This window comes from Falco cherrug, chromosome 9 (assembly GCF_023634085.1).
Source record: "Falco cherrug isolate bFalChe1 chromosome 9, bFalChe1.pri, whole genome shotgun sequence".
Taxonomy (NCBI): Eukaryota; Metazoa; Chordata; class Aves; order Falconiformes; family Falconidae; genus Falco; species Falco cherrug.
Window position 1 is genome coordinate 3269348 of NC_073705.1, and position 19403 is coordinate 3288750.

Here is a 19403-nt window from a genome sequence, read left to right on the forward strand (position 1 = left end):
TAAACTTCTGACATGTACTTGCCCAGACCCATAGTACATACAGTGATGCTGCTTTAATTTTGGTTTGTTTCAGCAAAAGTAGTGAGGAAATGAAGCTGCAGAATTCAAAGCTGTCACGGAAGTTTCGCTGCCTGGTTTCCCAGGACTCAGCCTTGCAGTTATATATAAAGGATTGGCGTAAGAAACTGGAAATGGCTGAACGGAGGATCCAACAGGTGCCCATACTGCTTCCAGGCTGTGAGGGTAGATCACACTGACCGTTGTAAGACTTTGCTTCTGAGAGTGGGGGCAAGGCTTAACTCTTGTTCTGAAAGGAAGGCACAAAACCCCATCAAGGCATCCTCTTGGTCAAAGGCCTTCAGCGAGGCCTCTGAGGAACAGAAGGTCTGTTTGAAGGAGCTGGAGAGTAGACTGAAAGCTGTTGTGACGCTGGTCTGCGAAAAGAATGTTGTACAATATGAGAGGGTGACTGAACATACAGCGCGTGACGATACGAAGGCTTTTCCTGCTTTGTATCTGTTTGGCATTTTGGTTACGCATCTGTCTCGTGGTCTCACTGAGAAGCCAGTTGAATAGGGGTGGTGTTTGTACCCACCCTTGCAGAAGGTGAATTGGACAATGGTAACTCGAAGGTCAGCTGGGGAAAGTTAAGAGAAGCAGCCAGTTAGGAAGGGAATTCAGGAAGCCAGCTGTTAGCAGTTCAGAGAGCAAGCCGGTGTGAACCTGAGCCTGTGAGGGAAGAAACTGCTCTTTTGTTTATTTTTGGTTTTGGGGTTTTTTTCCCTCCCCAGTCGGTGGCTTAAGTTACCCTTGAAATAAAGGCAGCTGCTCCTCTTCTGGGAAAAGTACTGTGTGCCAACTGACATGCTCCAGACATTGGCTTTAAATTCCTGACGTGTTTGACAACTTTTAAAATCACAAGCTTTTAGACCATCTGACCTGGCTGTGTAATACAGACTCTGGAAATGCACAAAGTTTCTGAGCCAGATTTTTAGATTAAGAAAATAGGTTTTAATCAAAGAAATAGTAAATACAAAATTGGTAGGGAGGAGTTGTCTAGCTCACCCTGTTTTACAGGGCTAAAATCTAATCTTTTTGATTTTAATCATCTTCTCCCCTCCTCTTTTTTTTTTTTTTTTTTTTTTCATTAAACATCACCGTGAGTTTGGAGCACTTTAAGGTACAACATGGATCATGTGTCAGGTTACTACTATCAGGGGAAAGGCAATGTAGAAGTGGCATGTTAACATTTTGCCATGACTTTTTGATATTTCTTGGCAGTTGTCAAATCAGGCAGGGAGTCTGCTCTGGATCAAAGTGATTTCAAAGTCCAACTCCAATTGCAATTTAAAGTCACTAACAGGAAGCCTCAAATGAAGCAGTCTATTTCAATCTTGTTCCTAGAGCACACATGCAAAACATTAAAAAGACAGCTGATTTTCATCAGCTGTAATCAGCAAAACTTGCTGATCAGCAGCTCCTACTGGACAATGACAGCTAAGCTCAGCCCTCACAGAAACGCACCACTCTGCCAGCCAGCAGGGTGCCTGCTATACGAGGTTTGCAATTCCTTACACAGATATGGCCCCTACCACACCTTTCCCACCTAAAAAGAGAAGCGCTTAAAAGTTTGAGAACAGCACATGCAATATTTCTACTTTACTGGAAACTGAGGTCAAAGTAGATCTGGGTGAAAACTGGAATTCAAACAAAACACAAACGACCGATATGGCTACAAAAATATTTACCTTGGGTACACCAGCCATGCAACTATCACAACTTGTTTAATCACACAATGAATTAAAAATTAACTTGTCAGTGTTTCTACTCATACCTGTTCGGACAATAATCTACGTGCTGTAGAGGACTAAAGTAACTTCACGTTCCTGGTCCTGGGCCAAACACTTCTACCAGTTCAGTGAACTTTTAAAAACACATCATCACCAGATACCTGCCACTTTCATTTTTATTTCATGGAAGTGACTGAATATAGAGAACGGCAGGCTTGAGCATCAGCTGTCACTTTCAAAAGTATTTTTTACAATACAAATCCATAGAAGAGAATGACATATAAAAGCTACCGAGTGTTTTAAAGCAATTTCACTGGAAATGGAGCCAGGCCAAGCGCACTGAGCGTGCCAGTCACGCAGCAGGGGCACACCACGTGAGGTAGAAGCGAGGAGGTGGAAGAGCAGCTCAGGGCCACCCCGAGTGGAGTCCCAGCTCTCACAGCACGAGCAGTTACTGCCATCCACAGAAAGCCAAGCAAGTCTCCAGCTGGAGCTGTATCATCAGCACAGAGCTGCCACAAACCATCTCAAGCCAACTGAGAGGGACAGCTAGAGGTCCTGACAGGAGGGAACTGGCTGTGCACAGCTCCGCGCTCAAAACCCCTGCTTCAAAGTCTCTCCAGTGTGGGTTTATTTCAAGCCTCTCAGGAGTTTTCCAACAGGGGCAGCATTCATTGCCACAGCACACCCATATCCCAGCAGGACTGACCACAGCTTTTTCCAGCCAAGGTGCAGCAACATCCTAACTCTATAAAACTGTTTTCCAAGAGGAGCGTACCATCACCCCTCGCATCACAGGCGGGGACAGAGGCCTATGCTCAGCTCGAGGACCCCACTCCCAGCACAAAACACCAGCCTGCTCAGCAGTGAAGGAGGGCTGAAAAAAAAGCTGGCAGCCAGCCCAAGAGAGAACCCCGCAAGCTACCTTTGGTCCTGCAGATTTCTATGAGGTTCACCACGTTCTCATGTTTGAGCAGCTGGAGGACTTTAATCTCTCGCAAGGCTGTGATGGGGAACTGGAAAGGAGAAAGAAAGGATGGGGATTAGGGGTGCGTGAGACCAGGCCACCCCTGCCTAGAGAACAGGAGACACGTGACCATGGCAGCTCGGCAGGGGACCTGCTTGAGCAGCACTGTCCCAGGTCACTGAAGGCCAATCAGAGCTTTAAAATAAAACACCCACACCAGTACTGTCCACATTTATTTACCATCAGGGCACCACTGCTGAGGGACATTCCTTCACAAGAGAGTGATTGTGTGGTGCTGAGGCAGGCATGCAGGCACCCCTCCCTCCTCTCCTCATCTTCCACATTTGTAATGGGACATGGTACGGCCTGGCTCAAGCTGCAGAGCAGCCTCCCCAGCTACTGCCTGCGCTGTTTAAGCTGTTACCTCTCTCCCCAGCTTCTCCCATTTCTTGCACACCCCTGAGCACACGCCCTTCACACACTACCCGGCTCCTCCACAAACAACAGCCAGTGTGGAGCCCTGCGCCTGGGGGGGGGATGACAGGGTTTTGCACGGAAGGAGGAACGTGTGGGCAGCATCACCTCCCAGCAGCTGTCCCATGCAGCCCAGTGACCACACAGGGACTGCACCACACTGCTGCCTTTGCAGCCAAAAAGGCGATAACAAGCCATAGGCCTTGGCAAAGCCACAAGGCCCAATGTTATCATAGTATCAGCAGGAGAGGAAAAAGGCCACAGGGCTGGGATCCTGTCCACACCCTTACAGGTTCAAGGTACAGCATATTATAGCTGTAAATATTGTGAAACACATTTACTCTGTGAAAACACATCTATGCCGTCCCAAACATTAGCCTTCAACTACAAACGCGCACCGCACACCCCGCACCCAGGCCTTCCCAAACACAGCCCAGCCATGTTCCGGCACTTACCCCCTTCTTCTGCCATGCTGCTGCAGTTACCCCCTCCTTCTCATTTTCCATCAACACTTTTTTCAATGCTACTGTTATTGACTTGTTAATAAGTTAAGATTGATTGACTTTATTCAATTGATTAATTGATTTTATAAAATCATTTAATAAAATTAAAATATAGAAGGATAAGAAAAATTTTAAATGAAACTTGTAGCTGCACAGTAAAAGCTGTTATGAGATCTTCTGTACATCCTGTACCACGGCTAGAAGAAGGGGCTAGAACCATTGTTAAAACTTAGGTAATAACTTTAGGGTTTGAAAGGTTCCTTTGTATTTGACCAGTCTTCTGTATGTAGAAGTGTATTGAAATGTCAGAATATGAGATGAATGGAAACTGGGGAGAGTCGACTGGAACAGCTTGTAGTTACCTGCCAAGAAATTGTGAACTTTACTAAAAGGTAACTCCGGCAGGGGGAGATCGCGACCACCGACTCATATACCACCTACCCAAATCGTACCCCAGACCCATTTCTAGACCTTTCTAAGCTCTACTGCGCAGAATCGGATATAGGAGGAGAATATGTTAATGACTTGTGGGAAATATTATGATTACACATGAATATTTAATGAATATGTATGAATAAGTTCTATATATGGAGTTTGATTTTGAGACCTGGTATGCGTTGATCGTGAGAGGACTCGCTCACGCACCCGGCCGTCAATAAAGAAGTGTCTGCTTATCTACATCACATTGGTGTCGGTAAGTTCTTCATTCCGAGATATCGGTAACAGTTTTGGCGACCCAGATGGGACCTCGCTGAAGGAGACCGGAGGAGTCAGGGACCTGATCGGTTCCAGCTGGCACCGAGGATTTCTCGGGGATACCCATTGATCCCTGATCCGTAAGGCTCTTCGCGATGTTCCCTGGATTTTTGGTAAGACACTTCTTTTTCTAATTGTAATAAGTGGGTTAGAGTCCCACTAAAGTAAGTGCCCTAGAGGAAGTGGGTAGGAGTCCCACTATAATAAGTGTATGGTAAGGAGTGGGATGGACTCCCACCAGTGGGTTGGAGTCCCACTGAGTAAGTCTGCCTGTCAGACGCGGTGAAAGAGCTGCGCAGGGTAGGACTAGGAGTCTGCCCGTAAGACATAAGTGAAAGCTATTGCAGGGTTGGACTAAAAGGATCCTTGTGGAACTGGAAGCCTAGGCGTCTGCCCGTAAGACATAAGCGAAAGCTATTGCAGGGTTGGACAAAAGTGGAGACAAGAGAAACTATATGCTATAGTGTTCTCTAAGGTAGTGCCTCTAACAAGAAGTTAGAAGAGGTTTTTGGGTTTTTTGTTGTTTTTGTGAGTTTGTGTATTAAGAAGAAAATTAAGAGGTACAATATTGTGTTATATGTTTGTTTAAAGTAACTGTGGGAAAGTGTGAGTGTGGCTGTAAGGGTGAGACGTGTAATTGAGAACGAAAGCGAGTGTGGAGTGTGGATCCGCGGATCAGAGTGACAGAGCTGAATAATTGTGTATTGTACTGTGAGTAATTACACCATGGCAACTAAGTTAACCAGGTTGTTTAAAAGTAAAAGCATGGGTAATCTTGCTGTAAATGACAAAATCCCGAAAAATTCTTTGTTGGGATGTTTATTGGCACATTGGGGAAATTTACATGATGATCTGCAGAGCCAGATGATTGAGTATTGTAATAATTTGAGTATTGTAATAATTGGTGGCCTTTGTATATATTGGATGATCAGGAAAAGTGGCCCACGAATGGGACGCTGAATTATAACACTATTCTGCAGTTAATGCTGTATTGTAAAAGGGAAGGGAAATGGAGTGAAATGCCATATGTGGATTTGTTCTTTTACTTGAGACAAAGAAAAGACTGGCAGGATGAATGTAAGCTAACTATTAGAGATAATTTGGTAATGGCTATAACTTCTGATAATAAGAAAGTGAAAAAAAAATGTTGTTCAAATTGTGAGATTGGGAGTGGATATAGGAGCGACATTTTTTTTATTAAATACCTGTAAAGGAAAAACTGGAACAAAAACAGGCCATTCTTGCAACCCCGGATTTGAAATTTGGAAATAAGATAATTACACATGAATTTTTGTATGTACCAGAATGTCCGATACCCTTCTTAGGAAGAGATTTGTTATCCAAATGAAACGCACAAATTGTTTTTGACGAAGGAGAACTTTTCTTGAAAATACCTGAGTCAAAAACGGGAGAAATCCTGATGATACAAGAAAAAGTAAAGGAACAAGAAATTCCACCGGAGGTGGATTTGGCAGTGATCCCTACTGTATGGGAGACAGATATTCCTGGTACATCGAAACTAGCAGAACCTGTTAAAATAGATTTGAAGGAAGGCGCAGGAACAGTGAGAATTAAACAATATCCAATCAAACCGGAAGTGAGACAGGAATTGAAGAAATTGATTGATAAATTTTTGGGAGTATAAAATTTTGGAAGAATGTGAATCTGAGTATAATACTCCTATTTTACCAGTCAGAAAACCTTCGGGTGAATATAGACTGGTACAAGACTTGAGCGCAGTAAATCAAATAGTTAAGGATATTTATCCTGTAGTAGCAAACCCTTATACACTGTTACAGCACTGAGGGAGACTTATCAGTGGTTTACAGTGCTTGATTTAAAAGATGCTTTCTTTTGTATACCTTTGGAAAAGGGAAGCAGAAAACTGTTTGCTTTTGAATGGGAAAATCCTCTAACCGGGCGAAAGATGCAGTTGACATGGACTAGATTACCCCAAGGATTTAAAAACAGTCCAACTATTTTTGGAAATCAATTAGCAAAGGAACTTGAAATCTGGAAACAGGATAAATCAAGACCTGGGCATTTACTTTTACAATATGTGGATGATATATTGATTGCTACAGAAGAAAGATTTATTTGTATACAGGTGACTATTGACCTTTTGAATTTCCTGGGACTAAATGGGTATAAGGTATCCAGGAAGAAAGCCCAAATAGCCTGCCAGACTGTGATATATCTGGGCTTTGAGATTTCAAAAGGACGACGACAATTAGGAAAAAATCGCAAAGAAGCTATTTGTGGTATACCTGAGCTGAGAAATATTCATGAACTCAGAGCATTTCTGGGAATGACTGGGTGGTGTCGCCTTTGGATCATGAACTATGGGCTAATAGCTAAACCGCTGTACGAGGCCCAAAAGAACTCTCCCTTTGTATGGGGCCCACAACAACAAAAGGCTTTTGTAGAGTTGAAACGTGCCCTAATGTCTGCACCTGCCTTGGGACTGCCAGATCTAACCAAAGATTTCCAGCTGTTTGTACATGAAAGACAACACCTTGCACTGGGAGTGTTAACCCAGAGGATAGGAAGCTGGAAATGACCAGTCGGATATTTCTCTAAACAACCAGACACAGTGAGTAGAGGGTGGCCAAACTGCCTTCGAGCAGTGGCCGCAACAGTGATGCTCATACAAGAAGCTCGGAAATTGACTTTGGGAAGAACAATAACAGTCTATGTTCCACACATGGTGATAACTGTCCTAGAACAGAAGGGGGGCATTGGCTGTCCCCCAGCCGAATGATGAAATACCAGGTGGTATTGATTGAACAAGATGATGTGATTCTAAAGACAACTAACCTGGTAAATCCTGCAGTGTTTTTAAGTTCCATACAGGAAGAAGGACGACTGGAACATGATTGCTTGGCTACCATCGAGTATGTTTATTCCAGTTGTGAAGATCTGAAGGATGTGCCATTGGAGAGACCAGATTGGGAACTGTATACTGATGGAAGCAGCTTTATGGAACAAGGAGTTCGATACGCCGGATATGCGGTAACAACAGAGACTACAGTTATAGAAGCAGGAGCATTGGCGAGTACCACATCAGCCCAAAAGGCAGAATTCATCGCTTTAATTCGAGCCTTAGAACTAAGCAAAGACAAGAGAGTAAATATCTGGAGTGATTCAAAATATGCCTTTGGGGTAGTGCATGTCCATGGAGCTTTGTGGAAAGAGAGGGGATTATTGTCCTCTCAAGGATCAAACATTAAGCATCAAACAAAATTTTACGATTATTGCAAGCAGTTCAAAAGCCAGATCAAGTAGCAATCATGCACTGTAAGGCACACCAGATTGGGAATACAAAAATAATAGCTGGGAATAATTTAGCTGATAGAACAGCAAAAAAGGTAGCAAAGAAACAAGCATTACAAATGGCAATAATTCCTTCTAAAACAGTAACCCTTCCTAGGGAAAAACCGAGATATTCAGAGGAAGATGACAAATTGGGTCAGTTATTAAATGCTAAGAAAAACTTAGCGGGATGGTGGGTAACTCCTAACGGATAAGTAGTAATTCCACCTCTTTTGATGAGAGAGATAATTCAAATGAGACACCAAGAATGTCACTGGGGGGCAGAAGCCTTAGTAACATCTTTACGAAAGCGAGTAATACCAGTTAAAATGTTGGGAATAGCTAAAATAGTAACTGCAAAATGTGAGGTGTGTTTGAAAAATAATCCAACGATTAAGAAAAAGGTTCAAATGGGTCGGCTGAAGTCTGGTACAGAACCTGGAGACTATTGGCAAGTAGATTTTTCAGAGTTGCCTAGATACAATGGGTACCGGTACATCTTGGTAGGGGTTGATACTTTTACAGGATGGCCAGAAGCCCTTCCCTGTCCCACCACACAAGCAAAAGAGGTTGTAAAGTGGTTATTACAAGAAATAATTCCAAGATTTGGAGTTCCTATTGGAATTTCCTCTGACAGAGGTCCACACTTTGTTGCTGAAGTAGTACAAAGTGTTAGCAAAGCATTGGGTATTAATTGGGATTTGCATGCGTCTTGGAGGCCACAATCTAGTGGGAAAGTGGAAAGGATGAATCAAACTTTAAAACGACAAATAAGTAAAATTTGTCAAGAAACCAGTTTAAAGTGGCCTCAGGCACCTCCATTGGCGTTATTACGAATCGGAGTACAGCCAAAGAGTGGAACCTCAGTCAGTCCTTATGAATTATTATATGGAAAACCATATGAGTCTCCAGAACCAAATCCAAACATACATGTGAAAGGAAAGCAGGATGTATATAACTATTTGCTTTCTCTACGAAAAACTTTGACTGCAATTCGGAGTGCAGTAATTTGGAATAGACCTTTATCCCTGGAAAATTCAGTGCATGATTTCCAACCAGGAGATTATGTTTATGTGAAGACTTGGACCTCCGAACCTTTGCAGGAGCGCTGGAGAGGACCTTTCCAGATACTGTTAACCACTTTTACAGCTATCAAAATTGCAGAATCAGATGCTTGGATACATTATACTCGAGTGAAGAAAGCACCTACTCCATGGAAGATTGTTAATCGTGACCCAGAGATTTTAAAATTGACACTGAAACATGTCTAATTTTTATACTGGATTTTATTTTGGTCGGTAGTGTTGGTGGGATCATGGGCTGGCTTGGTGGACAGGAACAAAAGACAAGTAGAAACAGAACAAGTGATTGAAATTCCCAAACAAATGGCTGAGGAAAATTTGATGGTAGGATTGACTACAGAATTTGCCAATTTACAAAATGTCACGCAGATCACTGCTTGTTTGCCAATACCGAGGGCAGTAGGTGAACCTATTCCATGGGGAATTTTAACCATGAATCTGACCAATCTGGAATATAAAAATGAGATCACCTATTGTGAACAAAGGCCAGTAACTCAATGGTATGAACAAGTAAAGGTTATTAGAAAACAGTGGAAGTCGCCAGGTAAAGAAACAGATTGTAAAAAACTATTGAATCATGATTTTATAACAGGATCCCGACCTACTGCCGTAGCTCTAGTTCTTTTTCCTGGGGGTCCAAATCCCCAGTTAGGATGGTGTTCTTATGATGAACAACTTAAAACCAATGTGGGCAGAAGTATCATGAAATGGAAGCGTAACAAAACTGGCCAAGGTACCCAATTAGTAGAACAATGGGACTCTATATGGTCTATGTCCATATTTTCCCATTTTCAGTATATGGCAAGAACTTCTTGGTGTTTTACCTGGGATGGAAAAGTTTTTTTCCAGTATTACCCTGGGTCAATGATAGGTCAACTTTATTGGGAGAGAAGGAAAATAAAATACTGCCGTGCTGGAAATGTGAAAACATGTATGATTGCAGTAATGCAGACTTAGTAATCCAAAGAATTCCTCCGTTGGCCGCTGCTTTAAAATATGGTTGTTTTTGTCGAGGTCTTAAGAATACTCTCAATTTAACCAGCAGTTTTACAGTTAGAAAAGGAACTTTGTTTAGTTGTAGAAAATCTACTATTCAAAGTCCAGGACATTTAGTTTGGGCATTAAGTGATGGAACCTGGACAACACACTTACCATTAGATGGTAAGGTGAAACAAATTACTTTAGGCATGCCAACATTGTGTCCAATTTGGAAGAAATCACAATTTAAAGGATCTTTAGAGAATTTAGAATTGAAACAAATAAAGAGATCTGAGATAAATGATGATATTTGGAATGAACCATCTACAGGAGTGAAAATTGGCTGGGCACTTGAATCACTTTTAAATCCTATAGCTTCATATAAAAACAGAGCATGGCTCTATCATTTAACTGGTCAAGTGGCAAAACAAGCAAACATTACCAAAAAAAGGGTTTAAGGAATTGAATATACAATTACAGGCAACTTCCAGAATGACTTTACAAAACAGAATGACACTAGATATGCTCCTACTTAAAGAACATGGAGTATGTGGATATGTCAAGGATAAATTGGACCACTGTTGTATCCACATTCCAAATGTCACTCAGGATGTGGAACATGATCTAGACCTATTGGGAAAAATTGAAAAAGAAACTGAAACAATTCAAAAGGATATGTCAGAAGATTGACTTGGGAAAATTTTTAACAAACTGGGATGGAATTTGAGCTCTTAGATACAATCTATAATTAAGACTTTGTTTCTGTTACTAATTGTCTTTTTGATGAGCATGCTAGTATATGCATGTTTGAAGAAACAGTTTACCAATAGAATTGCAGTAAATCATATGATTATGAGAGAAGTACCAACTATTTTACCAAGACATGATCCATCACCAAAATATGTTGAAACAAAAGATATATGAATAATGTGAAAGTATTGAAATAATGATTTTCAACACTTTCAAAGGGGGGAAATGTTATCGATTTGTTAATAAGTTAAGATTGATTGACTTTATTCAATTGATTAATTGATTTTATAAAATCATTTAATAAAATTAAAATATAGAAGGATAAGAAAAATTTTAAATGAAACATAGCTGCACAGTAAAAGCTGTTATGAGATCTTCTGTACATCCTGTACCACGGCTAGAAGAAGGGGCTAGAACCATTGTTAAAACTTAGGTAATAACTTTAGGGTTTGAAAGGTTCCTTTGTATTTGACCAGTCTTCTGTATGTAGAAGTGTATTGAAATGTCAGAATATGAGATGAATGGAAACTGGGGAGAGTCGACTGGAACAGCTTGTAGTTACCTGCCAAGAAATCGTGAACTTTACTAAAAGGTAATTCCGGCAGGGGGAGATCGCGACCACCGACTCATATACATACCACCTACCCAAATCGTACCCCAGACCCATTTCTAGACCTTTCTAAGCTCTACTGCGCAGAATCGGATATAGGAGGAGAATATGTTAATGACTTGTGGGAAATATTATGATTACGCATGAATATTTAATGAATATGTATGAATAAGTTCTATATATGGAGACTGATTTTGAGACCTGGTGTGCGTTGATCGTGAGAGGACTCGATTGGTGTCGGTAAGTTCTTCATTCCGAGATTTTAGTAACACTACTTTCTTGCCTGTCTGACAATGTTTGGCTCTGAAAACTTGCCTGTAAAACCAGAATGAAATCACTGAGCAGCGCAAGGCAGAAGGGACGCAGCCAGGTGCTCCTGGCCAGGAACACCAGCAAACAAGACACAAAGACAAGACAACCGCTCTGTGCTGACCCACCATCCGACCCAGCCACATCCCGTTCGGACCAAAGGCCCTCAGCAGCGGCCAAGCCAACCCAGCCCAGAAGCCCCACAAGGATTTTGGCCGAAACTGCACATTTTGGGCAAAGGTGCAGGGCCCCGCCCTGCCCGTCTCCAGAGTGAACTCTGCTCTGCCAGAGCGGGGCGCCGGGCCGGGGAAAGGAGGGCTGAGGGGCCAGGCCGGCCCCGGCGGCCGGAGCGCTGGCCGAGGAAGGCAGACCCAAGCAGGGGGCACCCGGGCCCGGGGCGGGCGGGCCGCAGGGCTGAGGGGGCCGGCCCCGAGCAGCAGGCCCGACGGAGGGGCGGGCCGGGCACTCACTCACCCGAAGGTTCCCTGCCCGATCTTGGCGAGCTTCTCGTACTTGGAGACCTCATCACAGAAGGGACACTCCACCATGTTGGACCGCTCGACCATGGCTGCCGCGGCCGTCGCTACAGCACCGCGTTCCGCCCCTCCCGCGCGTGTCACAGCCCCTTCCGCAACAACGCGGCCCCGCGAGGCCTCCAGGGACTGGGCAGTGGCGGCTGCCTCAGGGTGCCTGGGTGGGCGGAGCTTGCCGCCGCCAGCCCCGCCCCCGCCAGCCCCACCCCGCCCCCGCCGCAGCAGCCCCCTGCCCCCCACCTCACCGCCCGGGCCACACACCGCCCCTGGTGCTGGTGGCCCTAAAGCATGTCACCGTGTCACCGTGTCTCCTGCGTGCTGAAACCCGCCAGGGATTCCACAGCCTTTCTGCTCCCTGGCTCCTGCACCCAGGGGCTGTGGCGAGGGGACCCCACAGCCAGGGCAGGACACGGGTCCTGGGGGGCACAGACGTGCCCGGTGGGGGCTGCCGTCCCCCCCTGCGATGCCTGCGTCAGGGTGCAACGCGAGCATCTTGGCGTTGGGGGTGTCTGAAACTGGTCCCCAAGGCGGGGGGCACGGGGGGGCCAAGGCCAGAGCAGCAGCGGAGATGGCTGCTGGCATCCCGGCCACGGCAGCCACCAGGTGCTGCCTGGGAATGGGGGACAGCACAGACACTGCAGCCTGCCAGGCCCAGGCCACCTTGTCCTGCGTGAAGACACTCCTTCCTCCAGGGCACCCCAAGGTCCCCAACATTAGGCAACAGCCAGCGGCAGGGGGCTCCTGCTGGCAGTGATGCCGTCCGGCTGTCACCCCACGGGGCCGTGAGGGCAGCGGCTGAGCCCCAGATGTGCCTGGTGCTCCCTTGTCTGCAGGGCTGGCGCCGTCCTCTAAGGCTGACACCCTGCTCTAGAGATGGCACCCTCACCCACAGGGCTGGCACCCACGTTCAGGGCTGGCACCCTCCTCTAGGGCTGGCACCCAGGGGGTTTTGGGTGTCAACATCTGCTGGGCATCCCCAACCAGCACTGGGGCACATGGCCCGGGGGGGTCCTCGAGGGAGGGAGCACCCCCCACCAGCCCCACCTTGGTCTCCTCCAGGCAGCTGTAAACGAGCCAGAAGTACTTGCTGAACTGCTCCTTGCTGATGGGCTGCCCATTGATGCGGATCCGCTCACGCACCTGCACCAGGTGAGGGGAGCTGGGGGGGGGCAGAGCAGGAGAGGGGGGCACAGTCGGGCACAGTGCCACCAGCCCCCCCAAACCCTCCTGACCCCCCCCACACTCACCTGTAAAAGCCTGCCTTCAGCCCGTAGTTGTGGAGGATGCACTCAGTGAAGGCGCACACTGAGCCCTGAGGAGACAGCAGCGTTAACCCCCCCATGCTGGGGCAAACAGAGCCAGAGAGGCTGGAGGCCCCCCCTTGCCCCCCAGCACTGCCCATCTGCCTCACCTTGCCCTTCGTCCCCGTGACATGGATGATGTTCAGTCGATCCAGGTCCTCAACCTGCCAGAGGTCAACCACCCTATAAGACCCCCAAGGCAGCCAGCACCAAGCATGGCGGCACCACTGCTGGGACAGGGGACGGGGTGATGGGGGGACCCCCTCCTCACCTTCATCCCGGTCCGCTCCAAAAAGCCCTGCATGGCTTCCAGCTGGGTCTGGGGGTCACTGCGCTCCCGCTTCACCTGCTCCAGGTCTCTGGCATTGGTCTGCAGGGTGTTGAGGATCCGGATGGTGTCCTGGAAAGATCCCTAGGGGCGGTCAGGATGGCGCCCATCACCACAGCCTCAACCGCCACAGCCCCAGGGGCCAGCCCAGCCCGATCCACCCCATAGGGTTTGGTTCCCGCAGCCGTGCCCGCTGGCTGCCGCCATGGCCCCGCGGTGACATGCTGGCAGTGCCAGCACCTGTTTGGGGGACGCCGCGGGGACGGGCTACTTATGGGCAACGGGAGCCACCTCTCCACCGGTGCCCCTTGGCCCCGCGGGGGGGCACAGGGCAGCCCAGCACCCGGCACCCACCCCTGCCCGGCGGGACAAGGCCACCCATGGGTGCGAGCAGGCGGCGCTCCAGTGCCAGCATGCCTGCCCGCCGGCTCTAACCGGGGCCGCAACCGCAGCAGCGGAGCTGCACCTGCACGGTGCATCTGGCACAGCCGCTGCGCGGCACGGCCGCTGCCGGGGGCCACCGAGCCCCCCGGGCCCGCACGCTTGGCCCTACCGCAGTGGGACCTGGCGTAAGACAAGCCAGTGGCCCCGGTGCGGGGACCCGCCGAGCAGCCGGACCCCATCCAGGCAGCAGACCGGCACCGGTGGCGCATCCTGCCCTGGTGAGCGTGGGGCAGCTCCGGGGGTTCCGCCCCGGCCCCGGCCCCGGGACCGCCGGCGCCCCCGCGGCGCCCGGCAGCCGCACGGGCTCGGGATGCCCGAGGCCCCGCCCGGGACGCGGCGCGGCTGCTGGCCGCGCTCCCGGGGCTGCTGCGGCGGACGGCGGTTCTCAGGGCGACCTTCGGGCACCGGCCGCCCCCGGCAGAAGGCACGGCGAGCGGCGGCCCCGGGACCCCTCCCGCCCACCCGGGAGCCCGCAGGCCGCTGGCTCGGGAAGGGGCCGCCGCTGCCCTCCCACGCCCGGTACGGCGGGACACCCCCGGGTGACCCAAACCTCCCCGTGCCCCCGCCCCGCGCCCCCGGCGCGAGGTCCCGCTGCCCGCCTGCCTGCTGCTAATCCGTGGGACCTTTTGACTCAATAGCAGTTGGGAGGGGAGGAACAGCGGCAGGTCCAGGCTGCTGAGGGCAAGCCGTGGAGGGCACAGTCCCTCACACGAGCCCTTTGCAGCCTCATTCCCCCTCCCCAGGCTGGAGCAGGGTCCCCAGGACAGCATCGTTGCCTGGTTTGGCTGCTGAATGCAGCCACCACGGGGGATGGAGCATCTCCCCCCAGGGAAGGGGGGGAATCTAGGGGTCAGGCTCCTGCTGAGGGACTCTGTGGGGTCCCAGGAGCACCCCAAGAGTGGTGGGTACAAGGCAGGAGAACAGCACAGTGCTCTACACCTCCCCTTGCCAACAACTCCTAGAGGAGCAGAGGGAATCAGTAGGGCATGCAGAGGGTGAGGTGCTGGGCAAAGGGGTCAGCTCTGGGGCAGGTCCACAGTGTGTCAATATGGGGCTGCAGCCCCCAGTGCTCTGGGGAACCAGCTGCTGTGTGAGGCCAGCCACGAGCACCAGCCTGGTAGCAGCAGTTCAAGCCCGTGCCTGTCCTCTGACACAGCAGCAGCATCCTGCCCACCGCTGGCCGCCCTGAGCTCGGTTCCCCTCGGTGCTTCTCCCTCCGGTGCTTCTCCCTCCAGCACCACGACCGAGCCAGGTCACACCTCCAAACTGCAGCCAGTTTCCAGCACGGTGCCGGCCTCGGAGAGCAGCAGCACCAACCACAGCATCGGCAGCACCCAGAGCACCCCCTGCTCCACCAGCAGCATGGCCCGAACCCCCCCCCGCCCACCCAGTCCCCAACTGTCAGACGTGGGGACCCAGCCCAGCCCCATTAAGCTGTTTTTTTGCCCCAAATCTCACGCCGAGCCTGGAGGGGGCCTCCGTTACTCATTAAGTGAATGCTTTGGCCCCCCAAGGGCAGCCCACGCCGGGGGGGGGGGGGGGGGGGGCACCCTGCAACCCCCCTGGGGTCCCCTGCTGCTGGGTGCACCGGGGAGGCGGAGAGAGTACCTACCCCCAAATCCTCCCCCAGGGCTCCCCATCAAATGGGGGGGTGGGGGGTGGGCAAAAGTGGGTGCCCCCAGGACAAGACCCAGCACTTGGGGTGACCCCCTGCACCTCTCCTGGGTCCCCCCAAGAAGGCAGTGGGCACCACCAGGAGCAGCAAAATGTTTATTAAGGGGGGTGAGGCAGTGTGGGGCTGCTGGCTCCCCACGGCGTGATGGGCAGAAACCACACACACTCCCAGCTCCCCATCCAAGTTACAAACTATTAATAATAATAATAAAAATCTCCCCTATGTTAAATTAGTCCACACCTCGCTGTGGCTTGAGGCTCCCACCTACCACCCCCTCAAAACTCCCTCTACGCCCCTGGGCGCCTGGACCCTGGCACAGCCTGGGGCAGCCCCCCCAGAGGCCAGGGCCCCCCCAGCCAGTCCCACCAACGTGGGCTGGGGGCAGGGAGCAGCTCCCCCATGGCCAGTGTCCCCCCTGCGGGGGGCACAGGCAAAAGGCACTGGGGTGAAAAGGGATGAGCCGGGAAGGGTCTGGGGGTCCCACGTGCCCCCCCCCAGCCACCTCCGAGCATCATCTGGGGCAGAACCGGCGCTTCAAGTAAAAAGAGGTGCAAAGCCCTGCGCACCCATTACTGGGAGAGTGCGGGGTCCAGCAGCCGAAGGACCCCCCTCCCCCAAGTGCAGGCTGCCGGTGACCAGGACGTGGATGGCGGCCGCCTCCCGCAGCAGCACAGCCCCTCTGCTGGCGGCGGGGTGGGGGTGAGCCCCCACGGCGGTGGGCGCTGCCAGTCAAGGGTCCCGGCCCTGTGCCACCCACCTCAGCGCCTGGGCCAGGCAGGGGAACACGAGGGCTGGGGAATTGAGGGGTCTCAGGGCTGGGGGGGCCAGGAGCAGCTGCAGCAGGCCCCCTTCCTGTAGGGGGGCTGGGAGCCAGGGGTCCTGCCCCTCCTTTTCCTCCAGTAGCCGGGTCCACGTCCGCTGGTTCTCCAGGCAGCGGGTCAGGGAGTTCTCCAGCGTCACGTTGAAGTTTTGCTGGTCTGGGAGAGATGGGGATGGGGGCCAGGGATTAGGGGGAGGGGGAGCCAGGGAGGGGTCGGGGATGAGGGGCGGGGCCGGGGAAGACCCCGGCTCCCCGGCACTCACCTGCATTGCTGGCCATGGGCACCTCCGTGAAGTTGGGGCAGAAGACAGCGTAGTCAAAGTGGCAGGGCTGTGGGGAGAGGAGGGGGGGGTCAGCACTGAGGGAGCCCTCAGGACCCACCCATGGGATTGCCACCAGGACCAGTCCCACACTGGCAGGGTCACGGGGGCTTGGTCCAGGCAGGGGGTCACCTGATGTCCCCCCCCGCACCCAGAGCTGCAAGACCCTCGTGGGGGGCACAGAGGTGGGATACACCCAGGGACAGCAGGGTGGACAGACTGCACAGCATCAGCTCCTCTTCACGGCTCCCCCCACCTGCAGACACTGAACGTGGCCAGTTCGGGCCACGTGCTGAACCGGCGCCCGGCAGGTGTGGGAGTTCTGTAACAAAGCTGTAGGGAAACATCTGCAGGCTTGCAGGTGTCACCTTCTGTAGCAGCTCCGTGGTGGCTGAGCTGCCGCACGAGATGTCAGAGCCGAGTTAAAGCCAGCAGGCGCTTCGCCTTGAAGAAAGTCCTTTCCCAGACAGAAAGACCTTGCCAGGACATCCCCGCTGAATGCAGCCTGTGGATTAGCCCAGCTGGGACCCCGCTGGGGAAGCCCCCACTCAAAACACTCTGTCGAATTCAGTCTGGTTGGTGGCGGCCGGGTTCCTGCCTTGGAATGGCTGCTGGGCCATGCGCCCACCCCTCCTGTGCGGTGGGGCCAGGTACTCAAACATGGACTGGTTGTGGGTGGACAGCATGTTTTTGAGGTCCGAGGGCATGGGGTCGGACCAGAAGAAGTCGTGGTTCAGCGCATCATTGCTGTCAATCCGCTGGGCGGGATCCAGCACCAGCAGCTTGTCGATGAGGTCGAGTGCGTAGGGGTCTCCGACGTCGGCTTTCAGGCAATCCTTCACCTTGCGCTTCTGACCCTTGGGAAGATCCAGCTTCTGGTACAGCTCATATTTATCCACATTTGGCCAAGCCTGGGAAGGGGCAGGAAAGCAGGGTTGGGAGGAAATAGTTACAGAGAGGACAAGCCATTTTTGATGCGAACACCCTCAGGCAAATTAGGGTGAGGTCTGCAGAGAGAACAATACTATTTTATAACCTCCAAACTGGCAGACCTTGGTTGGATTAAGAAAATAGGTTTTAATCAAACAAATCGTAAATACAAAATTGGTAGGGAGAAGCTGTCTAGCTCAGCCTGTTTTACAGGGCTAAAATCTAAGCTTTTTGATTTTAATCTCCTTCCCCCCTCCTTTTTTTTTTTTTTTTTTTTCCCCATTGAACATCACTGTGAGTTGGAGCACTTTAAGGTTGCAACATGGATCATGTGGCAGGTTGCTATCAGGGGAAAGGCTATGCAGAAGTGGCGTGTTAACATTTTGCCATGACTTTTTGATTTTTCTTGGCAGTTGTCAAATCAGGCAGGGAGTCTGGATGCAAAGCAGTAGTTGCAGGTGGCACTGGAGGAGAAGGCAGGCCTGGGAACCCGGGTTGCTCAGGGCTTGTGCGAAATGACATCCAGATCTTCATGTCTGTAAAGAAACTTGTGTGGCAGAAGAATGCAGCCTGAGCTTTGCATTAACACTGGTTTCTTCAGGCTTTATCCCTGAAGCAGTCACTGCCAAATTTATTTAGCCAATATGATTTTCTTGTGTTTTATTTTGTTTTGAACAGCTCTCAGGGTCAGTTTTTGAGCTCCAGGCAGAAAGAGATCAGTATGCAGAGAAACTGAAGGAGGTGCAGAGAATGTGGCAGCAGTAGGTGCAGCAGTTCTCTGAACAGGTAACACCAGGGGCAGCATCACAGCTGCTCTAGACAAACACAGGCAGGAGTGAATGCACCATGAACGTTGTTTTAACTTTTATTGTGTGGCCTTGCAGGTCCGTGCAATGGCAGAAGAGAAGGAGGAGCATATGGCCTGAGGAGACGATGACGTGGACTCCTGAGTTCAACCAGAAGACCTTTTATTAGTCCAGAACCCACGCTTATAATATCCTCGTTTGCTGTTCACGCGCCCCATACTAAATTATCATTGGTTAATCAATACTGTTCACACACGTCTTGGCTACATATAATTGGTTAATTACTAAGCTGCAAATGCACTGAACTTCTTGCCTTTTTTTTCTGTCTTCTTTCTTATCGCTGTGGGTTTCATGTTCTCAGCCAGCCGCCGAGATGTGGCATCGCGCATCCGCTCTGGCCTTGCTTCATACCCCATCTTTCTCCCAGGCGTTCAGCCAACCTTTTCTTACTTTCTCTCTTCTTTAGCCTTCAAGGCCCTTCACAGGCATCGTGGCCTCCAGCACTGGCCATAAAGCTCTCTACACTTCCCCCGTCTTTATTTTGAACAGAAACAACATTAGAGGTTAAACTACTTTTGAATCATTATACAGTTCAGCATACAGGGAATAATGGTCAACATAACTACAATTGCCAATAACAATATTCCTCCACGTGTTGTAAACTCCTGCAACCGTCTGGTGGTTCCCTGAGACTTGAAAAGATTCCGCAACCAAT

General features: G+C 50.3%; 2 long non-coding RNA genes across 2 annotated transcripts; one reads left to right on the forward strand and one right to left on the reverse strand.

Moving 5' to 3' along the window:
* Window positions 1-29: 29 nt before the first annotated feature.
* LOC129736800 (uncharacterized) lies at window positions 30-18993 on the forward strand. Its single transcript, XR_008733876.1, has 3 exons — window positions 30-215; window positions 18561-18668; window positions 18767-18993. It is a non-coding gene; the product is annotated as an uncharacterized LOC129736800 (long non-coding RNA).
* Window positions 16665-18009, reverse strand: LOC102049301 (uncharacterized). Its single transcript, XR_008733875.1, has 3 exons — window positions 17321-18009; window positions 16896-16962; window positions 16665-16789 (listed from the first exon to the last, which is right to left on the reverse strand). It is a non-coding gene; the product is annotated as an uncharacterized LOC102049301 (long non-coding RNA).
* Window positions 18994-19403: the final 410 nt, after the last annotated feature.